The sequence below is a fragment of the Zeugodacus cucurbitae genome, chromosome 6 (assembly GCF_028554725.1).
Source record: "Zeugodacus cucurbitae isolate PBARC_wt_2022May chromosome 6, idZeuCucr1.2, whole genome shotgun sequence".
Lineage (NCBI taxonomy): Eukaryota > Metazoa > Arthropoda > Insecta > Diptera > Tephritidae > Zeugodacus > Zeugodacus cucurbitae.
The window spans coordinates 29,706,504-29,715,630 of NC_071671.1; the positions used below are offsets into that span (position 1 = coordinate 29,706,504).

General features: G+C 34.1%; 1 long non-coding RNA gene across 1 annotated transcript; it reads right to left on the minus strand.

Moving 5' to 3' along the window:
* Positions 1-1,895: 1,895 nt before the first annotated feature.
* Positions 1,896-7,922, minus strand: LOC128922672 (uncharacterized). The gene is made up of 2 exons (XR_008471850.1): positions 2,576-7,922; positions 1,896-2,505 (listed from the first exon to the last, which is right to left on the minus strand). It is a non-coding gene; the product is annotated as an uncharacterized LOC128922672 (long non-coding RNA).
* Positions 7,923-9,127: the final 1,205 nt, after the last annotated feature.

Below are 9,127 nucleotides of genomic sequence, written 5' to 3' on the forward strand. Positions count from 1 at the left end.
GTCCGTCTGTCCGTGCAAGCGATAACTTGAGTAAAAATTGAGAAAGTGGGCAAAATCGGTCCACTGCCACGCCCACAAAGTGGCGGAAACCGAAAACCTATACAGTGTCATAACTAAGCCATAAATAAAGTTATGAAAATAAAATTTGGAACATAGGATCGCATTATGGAGTGGCACATTTGGATGTAATTGTTTTTTAAAAGTGGTTGTTGTATATAACTCGCAAACCAATAAAGCTATATAAACCAAACTTAATTACTTAATGTGGTTTAACTCACTAACGAAAAACGTAAGAAACACTAAATTTCACAGATATAATAGCAGAAGGAGGCTTCACTCGGATTTTTTTACAAAATGAAAAATGGGTGTGGCATCGCCCACTAATTGGTCAAAATCCATATCTCATGAACTACTCGACAGATTTCAAAGAAAATCGGTATATAATATTTTCTTGACATCCTGACAACACGATTAATAAGCGAAATCGGTTCACAACCACGACTACTTTCCTTATACCTCAATTTTGAATTCCATCTGAATCCTTCCCTTTAAAATATATATGTACATTAGGAACCAATGAAGATAGCGAAATAAAACTTTACACAAATAATGTATATGATCTGTGGAATCACTTGTGAAAAAATTGTGAAAACGGACTATAACTTTTCACGGCCCCAGATATGGAACATGTTGAACTCAGCGCCTAAAGTTAAATTTTAACCGAAAATATGAGTAAATCTCTCAGATAATTTAATGTAATTCAGATAAAATTGTTTTCTTCCAATGTGTCTCTGTTCCAAAAATTATTAAAATTGGGTCATAACATCTCCTAGCTCCCATATACATAATTATAGGTTTTTCAAAAATATCATCCCCTAGCTCCCAGATACCTAATTATAGGTTTTTCAAAAAATTCGTTGGGCTTTATTCCGCATATATATATATTGGTTAATATGTGATATATCTTAGCCAATTAAGTGAGCATTTAGTATTGGATATAGTGTACCTTGCTGGTGACATTGAATGAAATCGGTTCAGGAATTACCTATGTATGACGATTTTCGTTATTCTATTAAACTTTATGCCGAATTTATGGGTAAATTTGTGTGTTATCTCAATAAAATTTCTTCAATATATTGCGAGAGTATAAAATGTTCGGTTACATCCGAACTTAGCATTTCATTACTTGTTTATTAAAGTTTTGTGAGGAGACGTTCCTATCCCTTTTAAATAGATTTTGTTGATGAGACTCATTCCGTCGTTGATTGTGGTAATACGTTGGCCTCTGGTACAGCTGCGAACTGTCCACTTCCATGGGTTCTGGTGCAGGTTGTTGTTGCTGTTGATTAAATATTCTAGGCTGATCACTTCTATGTATCGAGACGTTTGGTCTGTATTGATGATTTGATAGGTTTGCGTTGAAGCGATGATTATACCACTGATTGTTTCTTTTTCATATATTTCTTTATTTATTGAATCTGCTCTTTGGAGCCTAACAATAAGTTATAAAATCTTAATTATAATTAAAACTAGACAAGCTCAACCAATTGATTGAGTTGTTTTGGTGAAACGTTGCTCCTCAGTGTGCTGGCATATCTCTTCTTTTTAGACGTGATTGATTACAAGAATGTAATAAAGCATTAGCCAGTGGGTTTGGGTGATCTCGGAGTTTGGATAAATATTTATTTCTGCTGTTCTCTACTTCTTTCTTTACCATGAGAATACCAAGATCTTTATGGATATTTTCATTACGCATGTACCATGGTGAGCACGTGATTGTTCTAAGCATTTTTGATTGGAATCTCTGAATTATATCGATATTGGTTGCACAGGTCGTACCCCACAGTTGGATGCCGTACATCCAAATCGGCTTTATGACCGCGTTGTATAATAGAACTTTGTTGTCTAGGCTAAGTTTTGAATTTTTATTTAAAAGCCAATTTAAATGTGCTGCTCTTATCTTCGTGCAGGTTATTTTGCTCGATATGTGTTTTCTCCACGTGAGCCTTCTATCCAAGTGAATACCAAGATATGTTACTTCAGTCGCTTGGGGTAATAAAATATTGTTCATTTTAACTGCCGGGCACGTTTTTGGTCTTAGAGAAAATGTAACATGCTTGCACTTCTGTTCATTTACATTTATACGCCAGTTTGCTAGCAATTCTTCGACAAAAATCAAATGCCCTCCTTATACTTTTGATGCTATAACTGGGCATTTGTTTCTGCTCACTAAAGCTGTGTCATCCGCAAAAGTTGATGTCAAAATGTTGCCAGCTGTTGGAAGGTCTGCTGTATATATTATGTATAGAGTTGGCCCTAAAACACTGCCCTCAGGTACACCAGCTCTTATTGGTCGTTCTTCAGATATGAAGTCTCCTACTTTGACAGTAAACTTTCTATTTTTTAAATAAGAATCCAAGGTTTTATGCATTTCGAGAGGTAAGCTTTTTTTAACCTTATATAAAAGCCCGTCATGCCACACTTTATTGAACGCCTGAGCCACATCTGGAAATATAGCAGAACAGTACTCTCTATACTCGAACGCCCTTCTGATTTCGTTAGTAATTCTATTTACTTGTTCTACAGTGCCATGTTTTGCACGAAACCCGAATTGGTGCGTTGGTATTACATTATTTTCATGGAGGAAAGGAGACATCTTTGATAGTAACACTTTTCAAATATTTTAGAAAGACAGGGTAGAAGACTGATTGGTCTGTATAAAGACGGCTGTGTCAAGTCTTTACCTGGTTTCTCTATCATGATGATCTGCGACTTTTTCCATGAATTGATACCACTGATTGTGGTCGGATATCGATGGTGTAGCTTGTATCTCAAACTGTTGATTCCCATTGTCACGGTAAATAGTACTACCTACTGCGTAAGCTGTTTCCAAATCCTTAGGATTATGACTATACATTGTCCCACTTCTATATTTGCTATTTAACCCTAGGATGAAGGTCCTTACTGCTTCCTGATTCGCATAGTCTTTCATAGAACCACTGCAATGTGGTTCCGCCATCGGCCAAAAATCAAAAAATCCATCTCACGATTTTTTGTCAAAATGTATACAGATGTCTTCGAAATTGTCCAAACTTCCTATTTGCTAACCGGGTTTTCCTAAAAGTCTAACAGTACTTTCTAAAAATAGCATTAAATGCATGAATAACTATTTTTTTAAAGCACATAAATTTTTTTTTTTTTTTTAATTTCGCAGCAACAACGAACTTCAATTTGTTCTGGTAATTTTCAGGTTAACGAATCAATATTATTTTTAATGGATTTTAAAATTTTAAAGTTAAAGGTATTTATTTCAACTTGTGAAATTAATTAAGACTAACGTGATTTGTGTTTTTAGTGAAATAAGTGTTTTATATCAACTATTTTTTTTTTGTACATTTTTTGTTGCGTCTTCTATTTTGTATATAATAATGCCCTTTGAATTAACTAGTTTTAAGTTCAAACTCGTTATAATTGGGATAAAAAAGCTTGGAAAGAAGGATACATCGTCGTTATTTCAATCTGTGTACGGTTTACTAAAGGAGACATTTTAGGTTTTTTATACTCTCGCAACCTGTTGAACAGAGTATAATAGTTTTGTTCACATAACGGTTGTTTGTGTCACCAAGAAATATAAGAGTTGGATATGGGGTTATATATACATAAATGATCAGGATGACGAGTGGATTTGAAATCCGGATGTCTGTCCGTCCGTCCGTCTGTCCGTCATGGTTTGCGAGTTATATACAAAAAACCTATTTGGGGGCGGGATCACGCCCACTTAAAAAAAATTACATCCAAATGTGCCCCTTCCTAATGCGATCCTATGTTCCAAATTTTATTTTCACAACTTTATTAGTTATGACACTGTATAGGTTTTCGGTTTTCGCCATTTTGTGGGCGTGGCAGTGGACCGATTTCGCCCATTTTTGAAAGCAACCTCCTCAGGGATTCCTACCAAGGAATGTGTGTTCCAAGTTTCATTAAAATATCTTAATTTTTACTCAAGTTATCGCTTGCACGGACAGACGGACGTACAGACATCCGGATTTCAAATACCCTCGTCATCCTGATCACTTATATATATATAACCCCATATATTACTCTTTTATTTCTTGGTGACACAAACAACCGTTATGTGAACAAAACTATAATACTCTGTGCAACAGGTTGCGAGAGTATAAAAATTACTTGATGAAATTCGGTATATAATATTTTCTTGGCACCCTGCTGACACGTGTGGAAAATTGATGAAATCGGTTCACAACCACGACAACTTCCCATGTAACTCAATTTTGAACTTCATCTTATTCCTTCACTTTATAATATATACATAAGGAACAAATGAAGATAGCGAAATAAAACTTTACACAAATACTGTATATGATCTGTGGCATCACTTGTGAAAAAATTGTCGAAATCGGACTATAACTTTTCAAAGCCCCGAATACCGAAAATGAAGAATTCAGAGCCCCATGGTAATTTTTCAACCAAAAATTTCGGTAAATCTCTCAGGTATCTTAATTTAATTTAGAGGAAATATTTTTGTTCTAATAGTGTAATTTCAACACCTCTCATATACCTAATTATAGGATTTTCAAATTGGGTGAAATTGTGTGTTATCTTAATAAAAATATATCAATAAATTGAGAGTATAAAATGTTCGGTTGCACCCGAACTTAGCCTTTCCTTACTTGTTTTATATAATATTATTCTTATAGGTTGAATGTGGGGGTTGGATGGGGGAAACTATAACGACAAATCATGTTCAGCTTGTGTATCGCTTTCTTAGTTTTTTTTTGCAAAGCCTTACTGAAAGTTTTGACGCTTCAACTATTTTTGCGCATCATTGCCATATAATGGCAATTACTTTTCTATGGGAGCTATAGGACCTAGTAGTCCGATGGGGCCAATTTTTTAATATATATTTAAAATATTTTTCTAGATTTTTGGTGAAATTTCATAGCGATATCTCAACGGGAAGTATTTATGACCGCGCCTTCATACAAGCCGAACCACTGTGCACTGTTTTGGTTTTCGGGAATCTCAATTTTTGATAATGCCATTTCACTGTGGAATTCTGCTAAGATCTTCCTTTTTGTACGATCTATTTCATTTCCTCTAAAAAGACGTATAGTGGCATTTGGTCTGCAAACGTGTAATCCAGTCTATTTATTATGGAATACAAATTCATCTTCGTGTTGTGGTTTGTAAGAATATCTGCTGCTGCTCCTGTTAGTTTTGTGCGTACTATACCAAGTACAGTGTAGTATCTAGGATGGTTGGTGAATCCTTTTATGCCATCCACAAAGGTTCATACTTGCGATCTCCTGGATCTATATTGATTTTTGCATCCATCGAACCGTGGGAGTGCTCCAAGTGCTGTGAGAACTGTCAAAACTGAATAGAACTATACTAGAGCATATGAAAAGAGACCAAATGAAGCTTTGCTTCAAGCGCTTGAATCACATATGCGTTTGCCAGTACAAATAGTTAAAATGTATAATATTTAAAATATTTGATATATGTATGTAGAAATTTACAAAGAGTTTATAATAATAGAACATTTAACATTAAATTATTAGCAAGTTTTGTTTGACTTTTAGATGTACATACAAATAATTAAGTGTCTGGCAACAGTGATTGTGACATCAACGAAAGTAAGTAAAGCCAGCCAGCATTGGGTCTGGACCTTTATTCCTTCTTTAAATGATTCATTTGATTATCGCTGATTGCCTATTCTTAATACATTGCTGCTGCAAAGTTTGAGTCAGTAAGTCAATGTGGGCGCGAAGTTGTGCCATTTCTGAAGTCATCGTAACAGCTTCTGGTTTTCTTCGGCTGCCGTGAATTTTTGCTTGCGGAAGTTCTTAATATGCTCCAGTTTTTCCTCTGAGTTGGGTGCGAGCGTTGTTTGCAAAGTTTCCTTCTTTATATTCAGGACTGCAGTGACTTGCTGTTTTGTTGGTATTCCTATTTTTCAGGACTTGGTGTGTTTACAAAGTATGCTTCCTTTGCTTCGAGCACTGCAGTGACTTGCAATGTCTTTCTTCAAGACCGTGGAATTTGGGATTTTTAAGTCTTATATTTCAAAGACTGGCCGGAAAGCAAATTGATTTGCCATCCCGGTTGAGCCTCCAGTTAAATAATAAACAGTATTTATTATTAAGTTTATTTATTGAGTATAATACAAGAATGATAGAAGACAAGATTTCGACATTCGTTTACAGTTAGCTTTTTTGGGTTTTAATTTCCTGTTGAGTGACGCACTCACGACCCCCAAACACGCGAGCAAAAAAAAAACGAAAGAAAAACTAACAAATTGCACGGTAGTACAAACCAATAAAACCAAAACAATGAGTTGAAGTCAAGACTAGTGCTTAATTAATATTTAAAATTCTAAGTGAAAAATGTATTAACTTGAAAAAGAAATCCGCAATAGCGGAATTAAACAACAATAGTAAAAAAACTCGTATATAAAGACTTTTTTCACTTTTCCAACCAACAAAAAAGTTGGCAAAATGACGAACTTTTTGTGACAAACGTATACTTTTAATTATAAATATGCATTATTATGTATTATATTGGATCATTTTACAGATGACGATTTTAGGAATCACGTTCATTGTGATATTTTATGTGCACATTATTCAATTTGGTTCACTATGTTTTACATTTCCGTTTTCCATTTGACAATTATTCTGTTGACCATTTCCATTCGGGGTCGTGAGCGCGTCACTAAGTCGTAATCTTGTCTTATATCATTCTTGGTATAATGTATCTTCTTGGTTTGTGGTAATACTAAGACTAAAAGACATTAGGTTTGCTCACAACTATTTATACTATCGACAGAACATACATGTTGTCTTATTTTAAACTGATAAATATATTTGGATAAGTTCTTATCTGTTACTGATAGTTACAATAGATTACTATGTGTATATATCATGATACATGTTTTTATGTTTACAGCTGATAAGGATTTGTTGATATATTTGGGTTCGTGAGTATGATAAGTAGGGATGCAAACGATGTATCGATGTTTTTGAAACATCGATGTTTTCGTCAAAAAGCATCGATGTTAGCCATCGATGTCTCGAATCTAAAAACATCGATGCATCGATGTCACTTTCAACGATGTTTTATGTCGATGTTTTATATAAAAATTTGACTTCGCACCTGCACACTTTTTCGGGTATTAACTCGAAACCGTCTATTTGGATACGCTTTATTACATTGGAATTCGATTTTTGTAAAATACGGAGAATTCGTTAGGGGAATGTGCGCTTGGACAATACTGCGGTTACTTTTATGATTTATTTATACAATTTAATTCTGGCGTAGGCTACTGCGTTAGATCAGAGATTCAAATTACTGCTTTTTAAAGATGCTATGGCTAAAAGAAACATTTTTTTTTGTTTTATAAAAGATTTAAAGAATCGCACTGATCCTACGAAATCTTTGGATGAGTGTGAAACAGAATACTTGTTTGATATTTGGAACCAGAATAAACATTTGGTCCACCAAAAGGTGAAATGTAAGCTGTTAAATTTATCTACAATTACAGGGACGAAATGTTGAATAGAGTGTGTATCTCGGCAGTTATCCCTACCAATCAGAAGCCAATAGAGTTTGGGTTGACATGAATACTGTGTTTCCGGAGTTGTATAAATAGGCTTATTAATATTTACACATTGTGGCCACTTCAGTGCCAAGTAAACGACTGTTTTCTAAACCCAGGGCAACTATCACGCAGAAGTAAAGTCGAAAAGAAATGACAGTGAAAAACTTTCCTTGTCGTTGTTTTGAAATTCTGTTATTTATTAAGAAAAAACTTTAACAGACATATAATGCTAAGTGAAATAAAATGTATCAACTTAAGAAGTACTACATTTCATTTATTTATGCTCCTGCTTCTGTATTCCTTAGCTTTTCACACCAAATTTAAATATTTTAAAATATGTTAAAAAAGTTCAAAAATACATCGATGTTTCGATGTATCGATGTTTTAATGGCCGATGTTTTTGATTTCGATGAGTTTTGAAGAAACATCGATACATCGAACCATCGATGTTTCATTCCTCGATATTTGCATCCCTAATGATAAGGAATGTTATCTTCCTCATCTCGCGCTATTATCGATTCGGCAATAACCCGCTAAACGGTTTCTACGCCAATCACATACACATATTATTACTAATATTATGATGATTGTCAATGATATATTAATTCCAAAGGATACATTGTTATGGTACTTTAACGCTGTAATTTCTTTAATGTTTCCAACATTTTTTATCAATATCATTGAATGTTAATTTTGGTGTGTAACTTTCGTTTAATTTTTCTACAGGATATATGATAGCATGAATATATACTGTTTTATTATTATACTCTCGCAATAAAGTTGCTAAAGAGAGTATTATAGTTTTGTTCACATAACGGTTGTTTGTAACACCCAAAACTAAACGAGTTAGACATAGGGTTATATATAAAAAAGTGATCAGGGTGAAGAGTGGAGTTCAAATATGTTCAATATGTCTGTCTGTCCGTCCGTCCGTCTGTGCAAGCTGTAACTTGAGTAAAAATTAAGATATCTTGATGAAACTTGGAACACTTGTTTCTTGGCACCATAGGAAGGTTGCTTTCGAAGATGAGCCACTGCCACGCCCACAAAATGGCGAAAAACGAAAACACATAAAGTGCCATAACTAAGCCATAAATAAATTTTATTTACTAAATTTTTTGTACATATCTCGTAAACTTCTAAAGCTATATCAACGAAATTTTTAGGAGTCGTTTTTTTCAGGCATTTCCTTATATAGTCCAAAAATGGAGGATATCGGATTATAACCACGTCCACATCCCATATATTTGGCAATGGAGTTATTCACTGAATTTTAGTTTGAAAAAAATCTTAGTATCTGCATTGCAAATATTATATTATTCTTTCATTTGTGTATACTACTACTCCTACTTTTGCTAATTTTAATTTATAAAAATTTCATATTTTTAAATTTCTTCCCCAGGAAATATACATGTGCCCCATATTGTACTTGGCTGCCGCTACATTGTTTTGTCTTTCTTTTACTTTATTTTCTATTAATTTTAGTATGTTCATTTGGTCATTATA